This window comes from Peromyscus maniculatus, chromosome 8, assembly GCF_049852395.1.
Source record: "Peromyscus maniculatus bairdii isolate BWxNUB_F1_BW_parent chromosome 8, HU_Pman_BW_mat_3.1, whole genome shotgun sequence".
Taxonomy (NCBI): Eukaryota; Metazoa; Chordata; class Mammalia; order Rodentia; family Cricetidae; genus Peromyscus; species Peromyscus maniculatus.
In genome coordinates, this window is record NC_134859.1 from 1,785,514 (window position 1) to 1,811,785 (window position 26,272).

At 48.3% G+C, this 26,272-nt stretch overlaps 3 long non-coding RNA genes and 1 other non-coding gene across 4 annotated transcripts; 2 read left to right on the forward strand and 2 right to left on the reverse strand.

Annotated features, from left to right (window-relative positions):
- Positions 1-8,307: 8,307 nt before the first annotated feature.
- LOC121831687 (uncharacterized) lies at positions 8,308-9,848 on the reverse strand. The gene is made up of 3 exons (XR_013053139.1): positions 9,709-9,848; positions 9,201-9,437; positions 8,308-8,543 (listed from the first exon to the last, which is right to left on the reverse strand). It is a non-coding gene; the product is annotated as an uncharacterized LOC121831687 (long non-coding RNA).
- LOC143274518 (uncharacterized) lies at positions 9,622-11,033 on the forward strand. Its single transcript, XR_013053140.1, has 2 exons — positions 9,622-10,028; positions 10,174-11,033. It is a non-coding gene; the product is annotated as an uncharacterized LOC143274518 (long non-coding RNA).
- Trnat-cgu (transfer RNA threonine (anticodon CGU)) lies at positions 10,534-10,605 on the reverse strand. Its single transcript has one exon. It is a non-coding gene; the product is annotated as a tRNA-Thr (tRNA).
- Positions 11,034-19,913: 8,880 nt separating the features above from the next.
- On the forward strand, positions 19,914-26,237 carry LOC121831688 (uncharacterized). The gene is made up of 3 exons (XR_006075206.2): positions 19,914-22,051; positions 23,588-23,736; positions 25,640-26,237. It is a non-coding gene; the product is annotated as an uncharacterized LOC121831688 (long non-coding RNA).
- Positions 26,238-26,272: the final 35 nt, after the last annotated feature.

A 26,272-nucleotide genomic window follows, 5' to 3' on the forward strand; every position in this document is an offset into this window, starting at 1 on the left:
CGGAGTGAGGAGCAGGCAGTATTCCAGGGATCCCTGAGCTGGAGGTGGGGGCTGCCGGGGTGCCCGAAATGGAGAGGCATCCACTTAGGATTCAGACCCGCCCTCGGCTCTGCCCCCTTCTTTTGGGAACTCCGGGTGCCTGCCGCAGGGAGCGCCTTCGGCCCCTCCCCCAGCCGTCAGCACTCCCCCTCCACACGCACACACAAGGAAGCCGGCGAGGCAGCAAGCGCCCCCAGCTCTTCCGCCACCCCTTGTGTGTCCCAAATCTCCTTCTGGGGTGACTGCAGTGCCTTGGAAGACCCCCAGTCTAAATTTCGAGGGTACGCTCTACTCTTTCCCAAGAGTTACTCCCAAACTAACCCCCCTTCAGACCCAAACGGAAAGTTGAGCTTTCTCCTTCCGAATCCACCAGCACCCTCGCAGCCCCAGGCTCTGGGAATGGGGTGGGGCACGAAGGGGACACTTTCTGTCTGGCATGGTACTGACCCCTGGTGCTGTCACCCTGACTCCCAAAAGGTACTTTTGGTTTCAACATCAGGGAGTTTGCCCTAGCTCAGTCGGCTCCTGAAATCGTCCTCCCACACCCCTACCCAAGGATCCCCAGAACCGTTGCAGAAGCCACCACCCTCTTGGCCAAAGAGGATCCGAATAACTGAGACACGCCTTGTCCCTCTCCACAGCCCAGCCAGCCTCTCTGCGCGAAAACGTGACTGGACTGAGTTTCCTGGGATCATAAAAAATGTATTTGCTGTCCTCTGTTGGCCAGCGGTTGTCACACTCTGAAAAGCACATCAACCAACCCAGAGTCTTGATTCCATGGGGAGAGGGAGAGGGAGCAAGCGAGAGACAGACAGACAGACAGACTGAGAGACAGACAGAGAAATAGAGACGGGGAGGGGGACAGAGAGAAATACAAATGGGGGGGGGGGAGAGAGAGAGAGAGAGAGAGAGAGAGAGAGAGAGAGAGAGAGAGAGAGAGAGAGAGAGAATGAGAGAGATTCCAGAGACCCCAAGGAGAGTGAGCCAGGCAGCCCCCTCCCACTTCGTGAGTGGAAGAACTCGAGTGTCAGGACTGTGAGCCACTGCTTCTGCGGCTCTTGGCCACTGCGGTGCTCCAGAAGGCAAGCAAAGTTGGGGATACAAGGACCTCAAAGAGTGGCTTTTCCAATAGCAATGTGGAAAGGACATTTGACCAAGGGAGACAGGGCTTGCTCACTGATAACTGCCCCTCTAGTGTGGGAGCCATACACAGAACAAGGACTGTGCCATTGTGTCACGGGTCCTACCTTACAGATAGGCAGTCATGCTTGTGGATCAGTGGCTTCTATGTGGCGGGAGGTACAGTGTTGATGATGACCCTGTGTGATGGTATTGTGTTCTCCAAAATATTGTACACCCTAATAAACTTATCTGGGGTCAAAGACAGAACAGCCACTAGATACAAAGGCTTGAAAATGGTGGCACTCACACCTTTAATCCTAGCATTCCAGAGGTAGAAATTCCTCTGGATCTCTGTGAGTTCATGGCCACATTGGAAATGGCCAGGCATGGTAACACACGCCTTTAATCCCAGGGAGTGGTGGTAGAAAGCAGAAAGGTATATAAGGCGTGAGGGCCAGAAACAAGAAGCATTTGGCTGGTTAAGCTTTTCAGGCTTTTGAGCAGCACAGTTCAACTGAGAGCCATTGGGATGAGGACACAGAAGCATCCAGTCTGAGGAAACAAGACCAGCTGAGAAGTTGGCCAGGTGAGGTTAGCTGTGGCTTGTTCTGTCTCTCTGATCTTCCAGAATTCACCCCAATAACTGGCCACAGGTTTGATTTTATTAATAAGACTCTTTAAGATTCCTGCTACAACCCTGCCCTCAGGAGCTTGTTTTGTGGGGGAGAGTCCAGAGTTGATGGTGATTGCTATGCAGTCACCATTGTCTAGGGTCCTAGACCCAGGCGGCCTTGGGTCAGGGGACCATGAGAACAGACTGAGGTGGTATCTGCTGTTGTTCTATCTCCATAGACGCTGTGGCATGGGCAACCTTGCTGCCCCCTTTGGTGAAATTCATGGAGGGACAACTATGTTCTATTCCACCTGGGCACTGTCTAGGTGTGTCAAACCTTTTGACACTGGGACACAACATTGTCATCTACAAAGTTCATGCTCAAGCCTGTGCTCCCCCAATAAAGAAATCACACACACAAATATTTTTGTGTGTGTCAAACTGCTACATACAGACTGTGAGTCACAAGTTGGACACCCCTAGAGCCTCTCTGGACTCATCTGTAAAGTGGGAGTTAAGAAGCCATATGCCCATAGTGGTGACACACCACTATGTGAGTGTGAATAAAACAAAGAACCCCTTTGTAGCCCTTTGTGGGAAATTGAAAAAGAAGCTGTCCATTAGGAGTACTTAGTGAAGCTGTCCCAACTGCCTGTTCCCAAATACCCAGTAGCTGCTTCCCAAATTACCACACAGAGGATTATATTAATTCTAAATGATCTGTCAATAGCTCAGGCTTGTTATTAACTAGCTCTTACAACTTAAACTAACCCATTTCTATTAATCTATGTATTGCCATGTGGCTTGTGGCTTTACCTGTCCTCTGGCATGTCTTGCTTCCTGGGCAGCTGGCTCTAGTCTCTCCTGACTCCACCCTCCTTCTTCCCATCATCCTCTGTTTGTCTTTCCCACCTAACTTCCTGGCCAGCTGCCATCCTGTCAGCTTTTTATTAACCAATGAAAGTGATGCATATTCGTAGTGTAGAAAAGGATTGTTCCACAGCGACTTAGCGAAACCATTACTTCTTACTTGAGCTTGGTTGCATTACCTGGAGAAGACAAAGCTGAAATGAGGAAGAGGGACGATGCCAGGACAGTGGGAAAGAGGAACTAGGGCTGTATGTGGCATGGGGAGGCCCCAGCCCCGCTCTGAAGCTGAGGTGACTTTCTTCTGCTACACAAGTGCCAGTTCAGGGTCCTTCAGGGATGACCATGCTCCTTATCTGTGTATGGAGCTGCAAAACTCACCCTGGCACTCCAGTTCAGGCCCTGCCTGAAAGCAAAGGGTTATGCAGGAGGGTAAACAGTCTCTGGCTGGCCGAATAGGCCTCACCACAGGCTAGGGACGCCTGGCTTTTAAAAGATACTCCCAGGTCCATTGGAGTTCTGTCTTACCAGACCTAACTCAGCTGCCCACAATAGGCAAGTGATGGACCTGAGATCTCCATCAATGTACATGGAAAACAACTTGCCGTTTGGCTGAAGCCCTAGACCCTTGCTGGTCTCTCCCCGAGAAGGAGCCTCACTTGTTGGCCCTGTGGTGACACCAAAACTCAACCAAATCTATGGAAAAGCTGCAAAGGGCCTTGGAGCCCCAGAGAACCACAGCCAACCCGAGTCGTCGGGAAAGCCCTAGGCCGGTGAGAGAGGCCAGGCATAGGCCTCACGTGGTTTCTCTGAGTTTTCATGGGGCCTGAGGGAAGCGGACAAAAAGGTGGTTAGTTACTATCAGCTGCCAAGACTCTCGGTGTAAAAGAAATAAACTTCTAGGGGCCAGAAAGATGGCTCAGCAGGTAAAGGCAGCCCTAGAGCCTCTCTGGACCTCAGTTTCCCCATCTGTAAAGTGGGAGTTAAGCCCTAACCTGTAGTGTTGACTCACAAATAGAAGAAAGAAGCCACTCTGTAGCCCTTTGGGTGAGTTTTAAAAAGAGGCTCATCATTAGGAATCCTTAGCAAAACCATTACTCATTACTTGAGCTTGGTTGCGTTACCTAGAGAGGCATGAGCTGAAGTGAGGAAGAGGAATGATGCCAGGCCAGTGCACTTCTGCTAAACTTTTTCTTACAAGTTGACAGACAGACAGACACACACACAGACGTATACACAGACACACACATACACACACAGAGACACACACACATACACACACAGACATATACACACACACAGACAGACACACATACACGCATACACACACATGTACACATACACACAAATGTAATAATAAAAACCCTACATTTCCAAAGCAAGCACAAAAACTGTGACACAAACCTGAGGCAGGTAATCTGAGTTCTAACAGCCTGTGCAGCTTAATGAAGCCCTGTCAGAAACGAAACAGTTTGCCTAAGGATGTGGAGGCCCAGGCCTATCCTCAGCACTGATGTTAGTTATCATACAGTACATGTTAAAAGTTTATATTGAACAAATGTGAATGAATAAAAAAGAACATGTAAATACATTACAGAGAAGTTACTTGGACATGGGAGGAGGTCAAGGCAACTTCAAGAGATCCTGTCTCAAAATAGAAGATGAAATAAAAGCCTGGGGGTGCTTCATCGTCCTAGAGTGCTTATGCTCAACACACATACAAAATTAGAACTTTTTAAAAGTGTGTGTGTGTGTGTGTGTGTGTGTGTGTGTGTGTGTGTGTGTGTGCCACAGCATACCAGACCAAGAATGACCTCATGGCGTCAGTTCTCTTCTCCTACCCTTTTTGTGGGCTTCTGGGGATGAAGTTCAAGTTGCCAGGCTTTTGTAATAAACACTGAATCGTCTTGGACCCACAGAACAGGACCTGCCCTTTGTCCCTTCTGTCAGACAAGGGGAATGTAAGGTCATGGCAATGAGGTAATGTATGCCCAAGGCTCATGAGTCTGGAAATTTCTAGAATGTTGATGGGAAACTGTGATGCCCAGCAAGGCATTTAGGGGACGCACCATTCACTATTTCCCAAGCTTTCCTACATTCATTTCTGGCATGGGGGTGGCTCACTGTCATGCGACCAACTTCCAGAGGTAGAAAAGATGGACAGGGCTGCTTCACAAAGGCAGCAAGGGAAGCACCTGGCCTGAACGCCAGCTCCTCCCCACCCCAGAGTGCCCTGAATGGCTGCCACTTCAGGTCTGCCAGAATTTTTTTCTTTTAAGTGTTCTTAAAAGAAAACTGGAACATTTTTCGGGTGTGCAATGTGGTTCTCAGGGCATGGATGTATACACACTGCTCACCCCCTTATGAAAGGGCCCATTAAAAAAATTCTTCCAGGTAGTTTTCTAAGCACCTGATGTCAGCCTAGGCAGCAGGCAAAGGGGTGGGAGGTGGCCCCTCCAGGGCTGCCCCCTGCAGAAGGTCTGAGCCAGGGACACAGTCAGCTTTTTCATTGGCATCTTGTCCATGTGAGCACAGGCTCATTTCCACCTAGCCTGCTCTCCAGAGCCCTTGCCCTGTTTACTGTTTACAGTTTCTCTTTTATAAGTTTTTTGTGCAGAAACAGTGAGTTTGAAAGTCTCTGTTGGCACTGTGGTTTCTCTCCATCCTTCACCCCACCTAGAGGTCTATCCTATGAACAGCCAGCCAGAAGCACGAGGGTGTCCCTTGTGAGAAACCAGTGGTGGGTGTGGTGATACACCTTTGTAATCCCAGCATGTAGGGGCCGAGGCAGGAGGTTTGTGAGTTTCAGCGTTAGCACCTTAGTGGGACTCTAAGAAACAAAAAGAAACACAATGCTGTCCACAAAATCAGTGTGCATGTGTGCACCACAGCTCATACCTCTGACAGGTAGTTTCACAAACATAGAACATCAACTAAAGTTCTAAGAAAGTTATAATTCTTCAAGAGCAGCTAACGCCAGAGGTCTGCTGCCGTGATGCCTAGTAGTTGGAACACGGTGTTAGAGATCCAAGGGAGAGAGTCTCACGTGATAAGTGCTCGCCACTCCAAACAAATAAACAGATGTCAAAGAGACAGACACAAGCAGCCTTTGGAGGCAATGTATATGTTTATTACTTAGTGTCCAGGGTGTACTGACCACCATATTATCAAATTGGTTAAATTAAATTTGTGCAGTTATTTTGTGTATATGTGCATATGGAGCCGGGAATGGAACCCATGGCTTTACCCTAAACAACACTCCACCATCCAGCTGCACCCCAGTGCATTAACATGTCTGTACGTGTGTGTGGCATTTGTGTTTGTGTGAGTGTGCACAACTGTTGTACAGGACTATCCTCCAAGCCAAGTAACTACCATCTCAGAGTGTTCAGTTATGCCCACTGACACCTAAGCTGGACTTGACTGTCCACAGCCCCTCACAGAGGAGTGTATGTGGGGTCACCTCAGGAGTACCCGACCACTTCCTATCCCCCTGCTGTATACAAAAGCATCCAAAATGGGAGAGGCTACTGCATCTGGGCTGGGGAAGAGAAGATGGGTTCCCCACCTATGTGGCTCTGGAAAGCCATTACCCCTGCTGAGTAAAGACTTTCCAGTGCAGCCTTTTGAGGGGAGGAGCACCCCCACCCCTCACCCAATAAACTGGTTAGTTCCTCGAGTAAACTCTGGTGGAATCCTGTCTCCATTGGACCTTAGAGGACCTGGGAAGGAATTTTAGCAAAAGTCAGAGAACCTGTAGATTGTTGGTTTGGCTAAGCTGGCTGGCTGGTCAGTGACCCTGAGGGATCCTCCTGTTTCCGCCTCCCCAGTCTTGCCCAGATTTTTACATGGGTTCTGGAGATCCAACCAAGCTCAGGTCCTCACGCTTGTGTGGAAAGGACTTTACCCACTGCATCTGCCAGACCCTATAATAGATAGATTAGAATAGCTCTTACAACAAGCCAGAAGGAAGCCTTCCCTGACTCAGCTGAGGTTCTTGTCACTGCTTCAGATAATAGTTTCTTCAGTGACCAGCTGTGATGTCACAAGCTAACTTTGGTAGAGCCATCTGGCTGGTCATCAGAAGTCCGTGACAGCTGAGATGGAGCAAACTTGTAATCACTGAGGCAGGAGAATCAAGAACTTGAGGCCAGCCTAGATAATTTAGTGAGAACTTATCTTCAAAATCAAACAAAGGAGGGTGTAATTCAGTGTTAGAGTGTTTACCTAGCACACTGAAGGCCCTGGGATCACCTCATCCCCAACAATGGAAGGAAAACGTCCACAATAGAAGAAATAAATGACTGTGTGTCCTCTACAGCGAAGGGACCCAGGCGTAGGGAAGAGGCTCTTCACACCGGGGCCGGGTAGGATGCATGAATGCTTTTGCTTCATGCTGCCATGGGGTGGCAGTGTTGCACCTGTGCACTGTGTTGACAAGCAGTTCTTCCTTTGATCCTGCTGCTGGTCTGTCTGGGAATTTAGGCTCCTTTTGCTCGAAGAAGCCCTTTGCTGCCACCGTGTATTAAAAACAGAGAAGGATATGAGAAGCATTTAATTTCTTCTTATCAGAAAGTCATAGACTAGTCATGTGAATTACCTTCTCCCTGGGGGTCATTTCCCATGTTGGGGTCTTAGAAGGAAGGACACTGCTCAGCCCCTTCTGTCTCAGCACCAGCGACCTTCTTCCCTTCCCTTCCCAATCTACAGAGGGCCTGTGTGTGACTTTTCACAAAGGCAGCAGCCTTCAAGGAGACCTGTAGACATGAAATTCACACAGAAGCTCTAGAAATCCAAACGTGGCTTTATATTCAGGAACACAAGTGATTTAAATCAACAGAAAACACCTGGCTCACTCACACACATGACCAGCTTTACTCACAAAATTGTAAACAACTTGAATTCAGGATTTGGGTCACTAGCTCCCAATTTGATAACACGCAGCACGCTAGCTTCGCAATTCCATGGCATCCCTCACCCTCACCTCCCAACCTAGGTGACACCTTGGGATTCCAGTGTAATCTTCTACGCTTCAAAACAAAAAACAAAGGAAACAGCAAACCAACTAACGGCTCAGTTGGTAAAGTGCTTACTCTGCTAAGGGCCTGACTTCAGACTCCCCAGCTCCAAGTAAAAAGCTGGACGGGGAGCGCACTGCATGCCTGTAACCCTCGTATTGGTGGGTGAAGGAGTCAGGTGAATCCTTGGAGACTGCTGGCAGCAGAGTCAAGCAGAACTAGGGAGCTCCAGGTTCCTGAGAGAGAGGTGTCTCAAAAAATAAGGTGGAGAGCAATAGGGGAAGACATCTGATGTTGACCCTTAGCCTCCACCCACGTACACAGCCATGAAAATGTACATACACAGACACAATATTTTTTTAAACAGAAAATAACTCATAAGTGAACCCTTATTCTCTCTCTCCCTCCCCTTCCTCTGTGTGTCTGTGTGTGTGTCTGTGTCTGTGTGCACACGCTCTAGTGTTTGCTGGGGATGAAATCTCAGGACTTTGTGAATGCAAGTGCTCTGCCCAAACCAGATTTGTTTTTGTTATTGTTGTATCGTTTCTTGAAATAGAGCCTTATATATAGCCCAGGCTGCCTTTGAACTCTCCATCCTCCTGCCTCAGCTTCCCCAATGTGCTGATATTACAGGCATGTACCACCACATCTGGTTTGGAGACATTTTTAATAGGGGAAGCACCTAAGTGCTCTTTTGTAGCTCTTCAAGAAGAAGTGAATAGAGAAAACAAAACACAGCAAGAGGAGTGGACCCCTGGCTGGGGAGCCGTCGTGCTAGCGTCTTCACTCTGCGGTCGTCCAACAATTTGCATTTGTTCTAAAAGGCCACCCTTGCAGCCTTTCTCTCCCTTTCCCTCCCGATTCTTTCTTTTGTGGATAAGATCCTGTGAAAATAAAACTCCACATGTGGAACCACCATCTTGTAGAAAATACAATGTCCAGGACAAGAGTGGAAAGAGTCCTTCCAAACAGTGTCCCCGTTCTATTTCTGTTCAAAAAGTCACTGCTGAAACCCGGGTCTCCTTTTGTTGCCTGATGACACACTAGACATGCACTGTCTCTGAAGTCAGACCTGCACTGTAACATGCAACCTCAACCTGCATGTCACAAGCATGGATAGTCACAGTTTGTGTGTGAGTGTGCACATGAAGACCAGAACTGACGTAGGGCATCTCCTTAATTACTCTATATTTTTATCTATCTATCTATCTATCTATCTATCTATCTATCATCTATCTATCTATCTACCTATCTATCATCTATCTATCTATCTATCTATCTATCTATCTATCTATCTATCTATCTATCTATATATATATATCTATCTATCTATCAAGACAGGTTTCTCTGTGTAGCTCTGTCTTGGAACTTGCTCTGTAGACCAGGCTGGTCTTGAACTCAAAGATTCACCTGGCCCTGCCTCCCAAGTGCTGGGTTTAAAGGCAAATGCCACCACCGCCTGTCTTACATCCCGTTTTTTGGCCTTCCACTAGTGAATGATGAGCATCTTGTCTACCTTTCCCGTCGTTGGGGTTACAGACCTGCACTCTCATGTCTTTTTGTTTGTTTTTTGTTTTTGTTTTTAAATGTAGGTTCTGGGGGTCTGAACTCAGGTCCTGATCACTGCCCAACAAGAACGTTCTGGCCCAGCCATCTTCCTAGCACCTCCAGGCACTACTTTGCCATGGATTACCGTCCATAGCACATTCTCTTTCCTGAGTTGGCAATGTGGCTTTGTGGTATGACTCTCAGCAGGGCAGCGGTTCTCAGAGTGTGGCCTGGGAACGAGAAACATCAGCATCACCCTGAAGCCCGTTAGAATCACAGATGATCAGGCCCTATCCCAGAGGATCGCGGATGCAGTAGCTGTGATTTAACTACTGCATAGTCACACTTGTGATACTCTCTACTGTCCAATCAGGCGTCTGACCCATCACCCCAACCCACAGCTCTTCTCCCTTTCTGGTTTGATTGGTTCCCCCGCCCCCCACCCGCCACTGCTGAATCTAGTTCTCTCAGGAGCACACTACCAGCTCCATTGGTACTTGCTTCAATCTCAGACAGGTCCGATACACTTTGCACAAATCAGGTCAAGATGTCTGTCAGAGTCTACAAGACTCTGGTCTGGGAGTTGGAGTCAGACAACGACCTCGTCAAAGGCACTTGGGGCGCCCTCCGGTACAGTACATCCTTTGATGATACAAATCACACCTCTGTGATGTAATGTGACAGGCATGCCGCTCCGTGTGCAGAGGCCACCTCTGCAGCCAGTGCCTGGCTGCTCCCTCGCCAACGCCACCTCTGGGCCACGTGACCCACTTTAGCGCGGGGTTGAAAGGAGGCTCCGAGCCAGGGGTTTACATTTTCAGGTCAGAATCGTTCCAAGTCCGAGCAGGGATTGCTCTCTTCCCGAAGGCGATGCCCCCTGCGAGGGTTTCCTTTTAAACATTGCAAGCGAGACAGACACTGGCTGGCTGTGGGTGTGGGCTGGGACAACAACGGTCCTTTCTTTAGGACGGGTAACCAGAAAAACGTGAAGTGCCCTGAAGCCAGCCGGGGGCCAGTCATTGCGAAGCTCCTACCGGAGGATGGGCAGGTGACCCTTCCAGATTGCGGCTCTGCAAATTCTCCCAGAGGCATAAGCACCTCGTGGCCCACAGTGGGCGCTGCTTTCAGAGAGACCCAAGCAAAGCTGGCGGTCCAGAAGGGCCGAGGTTCGACCACGGAAGGGTGGAAAGGAGGAGTTTGTGAAACAAGGCTGAAAGAAAAGAGTGAGTGCCACCAACGGTCCTGGAGAACCAGTGGGGACCTGTGACGGTCACTCTTGAAAAGAGGTCAACTATAAAAAGTCCCTTCACAGGGGAGAACAGGAGCAGGCACGGACGGGGTTCGAACCCGTGATCTTCGGTTTACGAGACCGACGCCTTACCACTTGGCCACCGCGCCTGCGTTGGAGTGGCGGCCGCGCGAGCCTCTATGCTGGCGCCACTCCTGTGAGCTCGCCTGACGCGCGCGAGTGCGCGCACGAGCAGAGCGCGGCCGCCCCGCCCCTCGCGGCCGGGCAGGCGGGGCTCCGCACGGGCGGCGCGCGCCAGCGGCGCAGGCGGAGCCCAGGTCTCCGCGCGCGCGCCGCGGGGCTTGCCCGGCGTCTCGGTCTCTGCAGTTCGAATCCCGGATCCGTCAGTGGGCTCTCTCGCTTGTGCTGCGGGTCTCCTTGCCTCAGTTTCCTCTTTGGAGAAGCGCTTTTCTCCCTCCCTACAAGAAACAGAGGCATGGTGGCCAGCTGTCTTCATTAGCGCGACCTCGGCTGCCCTGCTCAGGGTTGTGAATTGGTGCATCGACTTTGCAGAATAAAAAGCCCCAACTGGATTTTACTCCGACTACTGCTGCTGTCTGTAGTAGGGAATATCTCTGATATCAGCCTCAATATCTGGAAATCTTTACTAGAACTAATGCGATTTGTGTGGGTTTACATCCCCTGCATAGGGCTGTTATGTGCAGGTCTGAGCTGCAGAGGTCTGGACTGCTAATGTGTATGTTCCTGTTCATGGATTCAAAGGCCTTTTTATTTTTCTGTAACTGGACTAATTATGCTATTCCCTGTACTTTGCCTTAATTCGGTGGCTTGTAATAGATAAAACAGTATAATCACCACAATCATTGCTAGTCTGAGGTTCGGAAAATACAAATATCTACTGCTCTAATGAGCATACTGCATAATATTAGTGCACTACTACTGAGTAGATTATGTATGCTTAAACAATGTACATATGTAGTACATTATGCACGGATGGATTTCCTCATTCGCCTCATTAAAAGTTGCCTTTTGCCTGGCCTGGTGATGCACACCTTTAATCCCAGCACTTGGGAGGCAGAGGCAGGGGTTTCTCTGTGTATTCAAGGCCAGCCTGGTCTACACAGTGAGTTCCAGGACAGCCAGGGTTGTTACACAGAGAAACCCTGTCTTGGAAAACAAACAAGTTGCCTTTCCCCGATGCATATTTCACACAATTGACTGACTCTGTGACTGGGAACTAGACACTGGGAGGTCTGTGCCTTTTTTGCCGCCATGGGATTCTGCTACGTTGTCTCTGCGGCTGAAGCCTTAGAAGCCAGCCTAAGACACCTAAGATGTTAGACTACAAAATGGGACCTTGTAGAAAACAAACAAAACAAACAAATCCAGGACCAAGTTTATCAAATTGTTCTGTGGAAAGCCTTTGGGCAAGGGCATAGGAAGGCATGGGAAAATAACCCAAATATTTCAAAATTAAAATCCAAGCTTTAAAATACTCATAAGCCCAAAGGGCCAGGACTAGAGAACTGGACAGCTGTGTAGTGGCAGACTGTCCTGCCCACACCTTAGAGTGGTGCTTGCAGTCAGGCCTCAATAAATACAGTGGAAGGGTCAACCTGCAGGCATTTCTTTTAAGTGGTTCTGGAGCCTGCACCTTCTGAGTTCCAGGGAGGTTTGCAAGTGCTGAGCAGCCAGCGCACACTAGGACGGCCCCTCGGAGCACGGTCCTTCTCAGGGTCCGGTGGACACTAGGATGGCCCCTCGGGGCACGGTCCTTCTCAGGGTCCGGTGGACACTAGGATGGCCCCTCGGGGCACGGTCCTTCTCAGGGTCCGGTGGACACTAGGACGCCCCTCGGGGCACGGTCCTTCTCAGGGTCCAGCGCACACTAGGACGGCCCCTCGGAGCACGGTCCTTCTCAGGGTCCGGTGGACACTAGGATGGCCCCTCGGGGCACGGCCCTTCTCAGGGTCCAGCGTGTCTGTTTTCCACTCTACTGGAAGAACTCAAATCTATGGAAAGTTCTCTGTTGCTCCAGGCCTCTAGCTTAGGGGACCCTAGGGAGCTGGAGCGTGCCAGTAAGAAGGCCCCCAAACGCTCTGGGGAGGGTTGCTAGAAGTGTCTTGTAAGGCTGCTGGCTTCTGTTTCCTGTGGTTTGAAGCAAGGTCTCTCTGCGTAGCCCAGGCTGGCCTGGAACTCAGCAACCTGCTTTCCCCTCCTAACAAGCCTGTGCTGCTGCTTGGGGTGGGGGGCTAGCCTGCTTCAAGTGAGAAAGCTTCTGAATAGATGAACCATGTGACACAGTGGGATGTCTTGTTTCATCTATATGGTTGATTTGCCGATCGAGCAATTTGTGTCTATACTTCCTTTGTGTTAAAGAGACACTTCTTCAGATTTGAGAAAAGCTGCCCACAGGTTTCTGTTTTCTTTCTGTACCTCTGCCCTAGCTCCTATCTCCAAGCAGGTTTTTTTTTAAAAAACAAAACAAAACAAAAAACCCAAGCGATGTGACTTACGGGGCTGGAGGGATGACTCAGTGGTTATAAGGCTTGCTGCTCAGTGTTTAGGCCACTCGATGACAACAGGTTTTTCCCTAATATCCTAAACACTTAAGGTATTGTGTGTTGCTCCTCTGGTGGGGGTGGGGGTGGGGCAGCACTGTGCGTGGTGGACAGTTTAGATCCCAGACCCAGGTGGGTGGAGGCTGTAAATGTAAGTTAAGCTGTAGGTGGGTCGGACTTGGGTCTTGGCAGGTATATGAGGCCTCATTCCACTGAGACTGGAGGCAGGCTGGTTGACCTTGGTATCTTCTGAAGCCTAAGAGAGTAAGGTCCTGTTGGGGTCAAAATGTAAGAAGGAGGGTTATCTTGGGCTGATGGTGTAAAGGGCTTGAGATGAGAAAGACGCATCCAGTGAGGGAAACCCTTGATCTTAGCAGTGGTTGGGGCAGTAAGGATGACTCTGGAGGGCCTGCCCATTTTGGAGAAAGAGGAGGGGGCTGTGACCTGGAGGAGAGAGGACTAAGTCCCTGATGTTGATGGAGGGTGGGGGGCTGAGGCAAATGGTGGTGGGTGAAGTTCCAAAGGAAAGTGTAAAGACAGTGTAACAAGGGGGTAAGATGGGGATCAGGGAGAGATGACGGCTGAGACATGAGGCCGGGAGGCAGAATCCGCCATCTGTACATGAGCTGGAAAGAGCAGGTGAAGAGGGGTTTCTTTGGGAGGGCTCTTAGTCACAGAAGAGCCAACCGCAGGAGGTTTATCCAATCTGTATGGAGCTCTTGGAAGAGTTGGAGAAGAATGTTTTTGAGAGAGCAATTGATTTGTTCCACCTTGCCTGAAGACTGGGGATGGAGGTGACATGGAAACACCATGGGATGTTAAGAGCTTTGGCTAGGGTTTGACAGATTTGAGAGGTAAGTTCAGGGCCATTATCTTATTGAAGGGACATTGGAACTCTGAAATAGGAGCCAATCTCCCTGGAAAGGAGACCAAAAACTGTCTGTGCTCTTTTATTAGTGATAGGGAAAGCTTCTACTCACTCTGAGAATGTATCCACCAGGACCAAAAGGTATCTGAACCATCTAACTGCGGGCATGTGGGTGAAGTCTAGCTGCCAGTCGGATCCAGGGAGGGGTCCCCTGGCTTGATGAGTGGGGAAAGGGAGACTCCGATGCCCAGAGATGGGATTAGACGTTTGATAAATTTTACAAGAAGCAGTGATAGTCTTTTAAAGGGATAGATCCTCAGAGGTAGGTTGTAAATAGGTTTTAATAAAGTGGACAAATCCAGGTTATTGGGGTGAAAGATCTGGTGTGGATAGAATAAAATCTGTCTAGTATCTAAGGATGATAATGAATATGTGGGTTGTAAAATGAGAATGCCTTGTGGTGTGTGAGAAGGACCCAGGCCTCTGAGAGCCACAGCTCTAGCTGCCTCGCCAGCTTGGTTATTTCCCTTGGAGATAATGGAATTGTTTGCTTGGTGTGATCGGCAGCGGACAATTCCTATGGCTGTGGGAAGATGAGAGGCCACTAGCAGGGCCATGATACGATCTGGGTTGGTTATGGACCCTCCTTTTGTTGTTCACAGCCCACGCTCCTTCCAAATAGCTACATGTGATAAGAGAAGGTGAGACGTATACTTGGAGTCTGTGTAAAGGTTTAGGGATTGTTCCTTTGCTAGTTGTAAGAGGTATTAATTCAGCCTGTTGGTCTGTGGTTTGGACTGGCAGGGTCTGTGCTCCAACCACTATGGTGTCTGAAACAATAGCGTATCCTGCTTTATGAACTGCATCATGTAGGAAGGAGCTTTCATCTGCGTACCAAGTACAGATGACCTGAGGCAGCACTCCCTCATGTGTGTATGTAGGATGAGATAAGAACTCTTCTAGGGTCTCAGTGTAAGAGTGAGATGGGGAGTACTCTGGGGTTAGTTGGGGGAAGAGATTGAAATGTTAAGAGGTGAGCATGGCTGAAAGCTAAGTGTGGTGACCTCTACCTGAAAAGAGAGAACTTGGGAAGGGGGTGGTGTCTGGAGGTCCTTGTATGTTAGAAGGTGGGACAGGTGGTGAGGAGAGGACAGTAATTGGTGACCCAAAGGTTACCTTCTTTGACTCACTAGAAGATGTTCAGCTGTGACCAGAGGGTGCAGACAAGGTGTCATTCCTTGGATAGTGTGGTCTAATTTTTTCAGTAAGTGTGCAACAGACACACAGGGAGGTCCCTGTTGGTGACCCAGGACCCTGAGGGCATATCCCTCCTTTTCAGTAAGAGAGAGAGAGAGAGAGAGAGAGAGAGAGAGAGAGAGAGAGAGAGAGAGAGGGAAGTGAGTTAATTCCAGAAGATGTAGGGCCAGGCCCTGGAGGAAGGCCTGTTGAAGCTTATGAAATGTTTTGGTAATGGGTGCAAGGAGGGGTCCATATGAGTGATCTAGGGCCACCTCATATAGGTGATGGACTAGAACAGAGAAAGAAGAAACCCAAGAGCATAGGGAACCAGCCACTCCTAGGAAGGACAGAATTTCATCCTTGGTGGTGGGGACTGTGAGTGACTGGATTAAGTGTTTTCTTGTTTTCTATCTAGGGTAATGGCCTGTCTTAGAGTTTCATTGTCGTGAAGAGATACCATGACCATGGCAACTCTTATAAAGAAAACACTTAATTGGGGTGGCTCAGTTACAGTTTCAGAGGTTCGGTCCATTATCATCATGACAGGGAGCATAACAGCATGCAGACAGACATAGTGCTGGCTATATCTTGACTTGCAGGCAACAGGAAGCCAATTAACTCTGACACTGAGTGAAGCTTAAGCAAAAGACCTTAAAGCCTGCCTCCACAGTGACATACTTCCTCCAACAAGTCCACACCTTCTAACAGTGCCACTCCCTATGAGATTGTGGGGGCCAATTACATTCAACCACATGGCCTTATGAGTTAGAGTAATAGCTAATCCCAGATAAGTTACCTGAGGAGTGAACAGTTGGACCTTAGAGGGTGAGACCCTAGATCTCTGGCTGGAGAGAGAGTTTAATAAGGTAGAGGTGTTGGCCTAGCTAATTTGTAAAGGAGAACATGACCTATGTATTGTATGAGCTTAGATTGAGGAAGAGACAAAGAGAGTAAGTCAGAGGCCAGAGCCTGGCCAAATAGATGTGGGATGTCCCAGAACCCTTGGAGTAGGATGGTCCAAGTGAATTGGGTCCAGGGGAATAGAAAAGAAGGCATCCTTGAGGTCTAGGATGGAGAAATGAGAGGACTCTGAGAGGGTTGTGGAGAGGAGAGTATAGGGGTTGGGCACTATGGGGTGGAGGGGAATCACTGCTAAGTTGGTAAGTCAGAGATTCTGAACCAAGTGGTAGGTTCCATTGGGCTTTTTAAACTATGAGTATGAGGGCATTAAAGGGGGGAAGAAATGGTGTTGCAGAAATTTTTTTTAAGAGGCCAGAGATAAGAGGCTTAAGTCTCCTGAGGCTTCAGAGAGAGAGAGAGTGGGTACTGAGCCTGGGTTATATATTTGGTGGGTTTTAGTTGAATGACGAGGAGGGTGGTGTTTGATTCTAGAGGTTTTTTTGGTGTCCTGTGGCCAGGGATCTACCTAAGAAACCAGGTAAGGGGAAAGGTGTGCCAGGCAGTGTGGTTTGGAGGAGAAGGAGGAGGGGAATGGCTTGAGAACCTGGAGTCAAGTAGATGGGGGGAGCAAAAGAAATAGAGGCTCCCCTCCCCATCACAAGGAGGTCCCTTCCCCGCAAGGGGAGGGGACAGGCTGGTGCCATTGGGAAGGAGTGGGTCAATGGGACACCCTAAAGACACACCTGGTGGCTGGGTTTGGGGAGCCTGGTAAGGCTGTCTCCCTATCCTGACAAAAGAGGAACAGGAAGGAGAAGTGGGTCCCCAGAGCTTCAGGACCAAAAAATGTGGCCCCAGTATTCAGAGGGATGGAGAAAGATCAAACTGATACTGTGATGACTACCCAAGGCTCCCTGTCACAGATGGCGGTGGTCAGGCCAAGTGAGCCCAGACCCCCTCAATCAGGTCAGACCAAGGAGGTCAGCTGAAGGGTGATCTGAGCTTGATGCCTCATGCCACAAGGAACATGAGGGTAGTCAACACTTCAATGTCCTTCTTGATGGCACCTTGGACATGGTCCACGTCTTAGGGTTTCTGTTGCTGTGAAGAGACACCATGACTATGACAACTCATAAAGAAAATTGGGGTGTCTTACATTTGCAGAGGTTCAGTCCATTATCATGCTGTGACATGGTGTGCAGGCAGACATGGTGCAGGAGAAATAGCCAAATGTCCTACATCTTGACTTGCAGGCAACAGGAAGTGGTCTGAAACACTGGGTGTGGCTTGAGCATATGTGAGACCTCAAAGCCTGCCATCACAGTAACACACTTCCTCCAACAAGACCACGCCTACTCCAATAGGCCACACTTCCCAATAGTGCCACTCCCTTTGGGGGACAATTTTTTTTTTTAACTACTAGAGTCTAGATGGTTTATAAGGGTTCAAACAGGCCCAGACCCAGTGACCTTCCTGACCACATTTGAAACAGGGACCTGGAGGTTCTCTTCCTTTGGGAGGCCAGGGAGCCTGGGCTTCTGCTTTGGCCGGCTGAGAGGCCTTAGCCATCAGTAGGTATATTTGTTTTCGGGTTTTTTTTTTCATTTCTCCCATGATACACCTTGAAGGCCACAGCTAAGTCTTCCTCCTGTAGAGTCAGGGGTCCCTTTTCTAGATGCCAGGAAAACTCTGGGAGGAGTAGATCATCGGAAGTGGCTTTCCATCTGGGTTCTCAGGATCCAGGTTGGTACATTGCAAGAAGGCCTTTGTTGCCGGGCGGTGGTGGCGCACGCCTTTAATCCCAGCACTCGGGAGGCAGAGGCAGGCGGATCTCCGTGAGTTCGAGGCCAGCCTGGTCTCCAAAGCGAGTTCCAGGAAAGGCGCAAAGCTACACAGAGAAACCCTGTTTCGAAAAACCAAAAAAAAAAAAAAAAAAAAAAGGCCTTTGTGAAGTGGCTGAGGAATTAATATGGCTTTTCATGTCTTTCCTGGATTTGCCACCTTAAGGGTAACCCTGTGGAGACCAACCAGGAGGCAAGCTATAAATTGATTCCTAGCTAGGATGTCCCCTGAGGTATTTTAATCCCATTTAGGGTCCTGGTTGGGAACTGCCCTAGCCTCAACTGGGTGGATGTCATCATCCCCACCATGAAGATAAAGGATTACCATCTCATTAAATGTTTTCCTTTATAAGAGTTGTCATGGTCATAGTATCTTTTCACAGCAGCAGAAACCTTCAGTAAGACAGAAGTTGGTACCAGGGACGGATATTGCTGTGATAGCCTGGATTATGTTTTTATTTGAAGGAATGTGGACCTTGGGACTATGGGTTAGAAAAACAGTTGAACAGACAGTGGTGCTGAGTGTGATTTGAACTGTCTTGATCAAGAGGTTTCAGAGGAGAAGAATGTTAGTATGTGGCCTAGAGACGGGTCTTGTGTTATTTTGGTGAAGAATGAGGCTGCTTTTTGCCCTTATCTGAAGAGTCTCCCTGAGGCTAAAGTAAAGTAATGATTTCCATTGGCAGAGGAAATCTCAAAGCAGCCTAGTATAGACTCTGTCTGGTTATTAGTGTTAACTCTGATGAAAAGTTATAATGAAAAGAGCAAACCAAGTTAATAAAAATACAAAATGTAGCCGGGTAGTGGTGGCGCACGCCTCTAATCCCAGCACTCGGGAGGCAGAGGCAGGCAGATCTCTGTGAGTTCGAGGCCAGCCTGGGCTACAAAGTGAGTTCCAGGAAAGGCGCAAAGCTACACGGAGAAACCCTGTCCTGAAAAAAAAAATTAAAAAGCAAAAACAAAAAGAAAAGGGGCACCAGAAAGCAGAATAGCACTAAATCCTGTGTTCAAGGAGATAAACAGATCAAGAAATAGTCACCTAAAAGCAAGATAACCTCACCCAGCTAAGCTTCCAACTTATGAAAAGAATTAAAGAAAAGCTTAGATCCAGTTGTGGTGGGGAAGAGCTTTAATCCCAGCACCAAGAAGGCAGAGGCTGGCAGATCTCTGAGTTGAGGCCTACTTGGTCTACAGAGCGAGTTCCAGAACAATGAAGCTCAGGCAGTGAGGGAAACCATGGCAAACAGAAAGTTGGTGAAGATGTAATTGAACAAGGGGTCATGTTCCAGTTCCAGCAAGCAGCAGAGTTCGGCAGCTTCAGCCACATGGTTCTGGATTTAGAGTCAAGCATAGAAGAAAGGGGCTGTAGAATTTGCTTCCTCAACTAAGGCAAGCTGCCAAGGCCAGGCATGTGTCAGGGGGATCCCTGAATGGAGGACCAGAGAGACCATTTCATCAAGCTGTGAAGGTGAAGCCTGGATTGCCTTGGAGACCTCAAGATGTTGGAGATGCCAGAGCCGTGGGATACTTACTGAGGAAAGCTGCTAACAGGGAGTGGAACCAGCCCAAGAGAAAGAAGTGTGTTGCAGTCAACAGAGATGAAAGGAGTTGGAGATCTGAAGAACATTTTGACATCAGACATGGAGATGCAGAGTTTGGAGTTTGTTTGCCTAGCTTGTTTTCAGTCTTGCTTTGGTCCAGTATTTCCTCACTATGCTCCCTTCCCTACTTTTTGGAATGGTAATGTATATCCTGTGCCATTATATGTTGGAAGTATGTGATAAGCTCTTTGATTTTGATTTTATAGGGGATTACAGTTAAGAGATCACATGAATCTCAGAAGAGACTTTGGACTTTAGACTTTTAAATAAGCTTGAGACTGTTATAGACTATGGGGACGTTTGAAGTTGGACTGATTGCATTTTTGCTTTATGATATGGCTATAGGCTTTTGGGAACCATGGACTGGAATGTGGTGGTTTGAAAGAAAATGCCCCCCAAAGGGAGTGGCACTATTGGGAAGTGTGGCCTTTTGGAATAGGTGTGGTCTAGTGTGTCACCGTGATGTCGGGCTTTGAGATCTCATATATGTTCAAGCCACACCCAGTGTTTCAGACCACTTCCTGTTGCCTACAAGTCAAGATGTAGGACATTTGGCTACTTCTCCTGCACCATGTCTGCACAGCATGATAATGGACTGAACCTCTGCAAATGTAAGTCATCCCAATTTCCTTTATAAGAGTTGCCATAGTCATGATGTCTCTTCACAGCAATAGACAGATAATGCACTGGAATTCTTTAATAAAGGTGGAAGAATTGGCAGTATAGAGCCCCAATCTTTTTTCTATTTGAGAGAGTTCAGTTAATGAGAAGGGGATGTATATGCTGACCAAGCCATCCATCCTGGCAACCTCTTGCACAGGGAGAAGTGAGGCTGCTTTAAGTTGGATAGGGGGAGGTAGAAGGGATTCAATGGCAGAAAGGGAGTGAGTAGCGGGAGGAACAGTGGATGTCTGTGGGCTGAAAGCGGGTGCCAGTGAGAGTTCATGTGGGCAACCTGTCACTGAGGGAGACAGGGAAACTGGAGGGGTTGGGAAAGGAGGGGAGCTGTGGGGTTTGGTCAGTGGGGGGAGCTCTTTAGCTGGATCAAAGGTAATGGAAGAATCATCTTGTTCAGACTTCACAGCTAAAAGTGTAACAGTGTAAAAGTGTAACAGTGTAAAAGTGTAACAGTGTAAAAGTGTAACAGTGTAAAAGTGTAACAGTGTAAAAGTGTAACAGTGTAAAAGTGTAACAGTGTAAAAGTGTAACAGTGGGGTAACAGTAAGTACAGAGACAAGGTTTGGAGTGGAGGCGAGAGAAAGCTTGAACATAGAGAATCTCTTTCCATTTTCCTGATCCTTCACTGTATTTGTAAAGGTCCTGTATCATACTAGGATCTAGGGTGCCATTAGGGGGCCCTTTGTATTGATTATCTAAGGGATATTGAGGACAGATTTGATTGCAAAAGCAAATAACTTTAGGGCCCTTCAGGTCAGTGTCAGGTGGAGAGGCTGGAGGTTTTCTAAGAGGCATTCCAAGGGGAATGGGAGGGTATGAAAGACATGTACCCATGGATGTGGTGGGGGAGAGAAAATGTCACTGCAGTCTGTAGTTGTAGGTGACCCAGAACTCAGGAAGGACAGAACAAGGACCAAGTCATTTGGTGGGTCATCACCACACTCAATGGGGGTCAGGGGCTTAACCTTAACAAAAAATCTCAAAGACAATACAATCCAGAGGAGAGACTTGTGCCTGGTACCAGGGCTTTCATAGATGCCAGGAAGTGAGGACCAAAACCTAGCTCTATAGGGGTTCTCATCCACAGGAAATGGTTGGAGAACTGAGTCACAAAAGTCACAAGGGCCTAGAGGAACTGTGGGATTACAGGCAACTCTGAAGGACAGATGGGAGAAGAGGGCAGGAAGAGGCCTAAGCCCTGCTGGGTTAAGGAAACTGCAGGATTGCAACTCCAAGGGCAGAGGGGATGGGGTCTAGTGAAGAGGGCCAGTTGTAGCCTTAAAGACAGTGGCTGGGGGTACCTCTGTCTCGAGGGGTACCATACATTCAACAGTCACTTCCTCAGACTCAGGGAAATGTTTATACTGATCAAGGGGAAAACTTACCCAAGTTCTACTGGTGGATAGGGTGAGTGATCAGTAAGCAGGAAGGTGAGTTGTTGCAGAATATTTGTTTACACTGTGAAGATGTGTCTTTGCCAAGGCACCTTCTGATTGGTTTAAAAAAGAGCTAAATGTCCAATAGGTAAGCAGGAAGAGGTTAAGCAGGATTTCCAGGGACAGAGAGAACTCTGGGAAGAAGAAAGGCAGAGTTACTAGCAAGACATGGAGGGAGAACAGGATGTGCAGTAGGGAGATGAGATAAGAAACCATGCAGCAGAACATAGATTTAAAAATATGGGTTAATTAAGTTATAAGAGCTAGTTTTAAAAGCCTAAGCTAAGGCCAAGCTTTTATAATTAATAGGTCTCCATGACATTATTTGCAGGCTGGTGGTCCCAATGAGAAAGCACAAGTACAATGAGTCTGTTGCAGGTGGACTGGCAATGAGGGTTAGGGTCCCAGAGCAGCTGAGGCCTCTGAGGGGAAATGCAGGCACCAGGAGAGCTGATCCCGGTTTCTGCACCAAATGTAAGCAGTACAGCTCAGATGGAAAGATATCCTGGCAGTTTGGAGTCAAGGAATACCACTAAGTCATACCACACAGCAAATCTCACGTAAGAGATTTATTAGGATGGAAAAAATCAGGAGGGTGGCTGCCTCTGTGAGTGAGAAACAGCAGAGAACTGAGCAGAAACCAGGGTTTATATAGAGTTTCCTGGGGAGGAGGGTGGAACTTACTGGGGTAAAGCTTTCCAGGGTGGGGATTGGTGGGATTTCAAGTCCGGAGCTTGGGCTTTTTACTCTGTAGGTTAGGGGCTGGGTCCAGCTGTTAGAGCAATTAGAGTAGTGGATGTTGGATCATCTGGGCCATGGTGTCAAGGGAGACCTTTTAGGGGAATCTTGGCTGATCAAACCATATTAGCCTAGAAGCAATCCATAGGTTCTCATCTTCTGTGGAAATAAAAGCAGAACCTCTTTTTCAAAGCAACATATCCTTAGAGACAAATTTTGAAGTCAAGATAACTTTAAATTATACATATTGGTTTAACTCAGTAGCCTTTACAATCAAATGTGTTTCTGCAGTTAAAAAATCCCAGAGACGCCAGGCAGTGGTAGCACATGCCTCTAATCCCAGCACTTGGGAGGCAGAGCCAGGTGGATCTCTGTGAGTTGGAGGCCACCTTGGTCTACCGAGTAAGATCCAGGACAGGCACCAAAACTACACAGAGAAACCCTGTCTTGAACACCCCCCCCCCACACAAAAAATCTCAAAGACAATACAATCCAGATTCTCTGTGTAATATCTATCTTTATGTGCCTTATTTTTTATATTACCTTTACTGTCCCTTTAAAGACTTCGTTTTTTAAAACTATTTCATTATATAACTGTCTATATTCATTTTCTTTTCTCTTCCAAGCCTACATACATTTTTACACACACTGTAAATCATTTAAATTCTTATTCCATCTGAATCTGTCTTATTGTGAATCCATTGCTTTAAACTGCAGTGGCTAGTACTAAAGTGGAAGGCTTGGCTGCTGACTCTCACTTCAGCTTCCCAATTTACCGCCAGCTCTGGGGGCCATGCATACTTGGAATACTCTTGGAATACTCTTGGAAGCAGTGGGTCTACACCTCCATCAAAGCAGCATGTAGCCCAGAATCCATCTTTTTTGTCTGTACTAACAAGAGCTAAATCCACCACACAGTGCACTGCATGGCTTGGAGAAACCTCTGTAGCTCCAACCCGCTCTCCATGAACCTGCTACAGCCAGGGGACATGTTGTTAGGATTCTGTACATGTACAGCTCAGGGTCTTGTCTGGCGCCTTATGTCATCAGCAGGTGACTGCGCCCCAGCCTTAAAGCTCTCTCTCTGCACTTCTCTTTCCTGTATTTCCTCTCTCTGTCCCTGCTCTGTTCCCTCTGCCAGGCCTGGCTCCTCCCCCTGCCTTTCCCTCCATTAAAGCTTTAAAAACTAATATTGGGTTCTGCCGTGGCCATGGCTCTTCCACCAACCCACTAGTACCATTCATCTTTTCATTGGTGTCATGACTTGGATAGGAAATTCTGCACACTCTGTGTCCGAGGCTGAATGCCAGAAGCCTACCTGAGGACCTGTGATTGCCTGGCAATCGCCAGATCTGCTTTTCCCAGCTGCTGGACCTGCCGCCACGGCTCCCACTGCCGTGTCTCCAGCGCACATGCGATTGGTGAGTCCTATTTCCTGAGGCTGCAGCCTGACCTATATTCCTCGCGTGCCGGACCCCCCGGGGTGGTCCTCGACACATTTTCTCTCCTGACGAGGAGGTCAATGCTGTTGGGCCACCGGGTGGTCCACGTGCTGCCTATGCTCCCAGCCCTTATCCCTCCCTTGTCAATGCAGGGGGTGGGGTGGGGTAAACTTGTGCTGATTCATAGATCCTTCCTCTACCTCAGGGATGCTTGGGATAGTAGCCTAGCATCCTGGTTTGTTATTTTAATTTTTTATTTTTTCTCTCTTGGCTGCAGCCATGGGATAAAGGGGTAGATACCAGTAAAATTGGTGGATACCAGTAAATTTGGCCACATAACAGCTTTGCGGGAACTTCTTCCAGCAAATGGGCAAATAAAAAGAGTTACTTTATCCCTCAGCTTTCTGCTAAAACTCTGAACCCTTCTCCCTCCCCATTTCTGATGTTTTCTCTGCCACATGCAACCACTTCTGTCTATCTGACTTCTGCTTTCTGCTCTCTGGCATTGGGTAGGCTTTAACCTACCCCACCTCAACTTCTAAACGAGTGGGCAGGCTCTGTACTGTTGTGTGGGCCGCTTCTGCTGGCTCACTTTAACTCATCCTAACTCCTCCCACTCATTCTAAAGCTGCAGTGAGAGGCACAGACAGGTCTGGAAGCCGGATAGGATCCATGCAAATAAGCTTCTAATAGTCAGGATGGCTCTTGAGCCAGAGATCAGTTTATAGCCTGCCCTCAGGCAAAAAAGCTGTCCTCAAGCCAGTAAACATCAAGGAAAAAAAATTCAAGACATGGAGTAAAATCCATCTCTTGTTCCCCAGACCTCCCCGACTAAAACTTAACCATCTGGAGAGCAAGGCTTCTGACCTCACAGGCAAAGGAGTCATCTATGGCATTCAAGGTGTACCAGGGAAGAGATAAAAAGCCCGAGAACAAAATTGCCAAGTGCTGGCACTCTCTGGCTCCCAAAAGCTGTTGGGTCCCTGTTCTAAGTGAGAAAAAAAGCCATGGGCTAGCGAATGCCCGGCCAGGCCATCAACAGCCTTGTTGAAAGTGCTGCCTAGAAAGACAACGAGTCAGCTGACTGGCCCCAGGCACCAAGATGCATGGGTACATCAAGCTAAGACCTCCAGCAGACCTAGGCTTGGCTACAGACATGGCAGGGAACCCAGAACGCAGCAGGGAAGTGATCCATTTCTTTCCCTCTGGACACCAGAGGCACTGACCTGGTCCTGGGAGTTTGGGGATGTCACCTCTCCTCGTTTCCCTATTGTCAGGTTAGGGAGGGCAGCCTTACGCACCTCACCAGACTTAATTGTCCTTTCAGGGTTACTTAAATGGGAAAAGGTTTTCCAGCTAAGGTAGGAGCTTTCATTTCATTGCTCCCTTCCATGTGCCTCACTCCAGACCCACCCACCTGTGGTTACAGGGCCCTGATCTCTGCCTTGTCCCTAATTCCAAAGAAATAAATTCTCATGCACCACAAGCTTTTCTCTTCCCAGTTCCCTGTTCTAACTCACTGCTTAGCTAATGGTACAGGACCACCACAGAACCGGAGTCCAGAGATCATCAAGTAAGAAACTGTAACAGCTAAAAGACATTTACACCCCCAGACCCAAAAGTGTCTGGGTTCTACAAAACAGACTTTAATATAAACATCTATTACTGTTAAATGCTCTCAACAATTGATCACCTGTGTCTCCTGGATGCTAAATTAGTAAAGAAAACAGATGCCTTAAACTAATCTTTCTCTGATAAAGCGTGTTCCAATCTCTCTGTCTCTCTCATTAACACTAACCAATACAAGCAGAGTGCTAAACACCACAAATGGTCACTAATTTTCTCATGGCTGCTTCTTAACATGTTCAAATTTTTTTCCAAGCTCCAGAAACCAGCTTAAATCCATCTGGACAGGTCGGACCTACTTCAGGCTTTTCCTGTCTCACCAGCGTCCTGTCAGGCACAAAAGCAGCCAGAGTGCCAAGCCAGGAGGGATAAACAGCTCCAGAGTAAAGGATGACAATGGACAGCCCACCATCCCACAACACCTGTCTTCCTCTGAAGACCCCCTTCCTATTCCCCCTAAGAGCCAACCGATGCCCACCAAGTCAGCTGGAAGCAGTTTTTCTGGGAGAAACGACGCCCCTATTCCTATTTACTTGGTTTTTATAATAAGCAAAAGTTTGGAATGTTAGGATTCCGTACATGTGCAGCTTGTGGTCTTGTCTGGGGCCTTACGCCATCAGCAGGTGACTGCGTCCCAGCCTTAAAGCCGGACATGCACCCACACACACTCTCTCTGTGCTTCTCTTCCTGTGTTTCCTCTCTCTGTCCCTGCTCTGTTCCCTCTGCCAGGCCTGGCTCCTCCCCCTGCCTTTCCCTCCATTAAAGCTCTAAAAACCAATATTGGGTTCTGCTGTGGCCATGACTCTTCCACCGATCTACCAGTGCTATTCATCCTTTCACATGTCACTGTACCTCAGCCCACTATGAGCAACATGAACTAGGAAGGTGC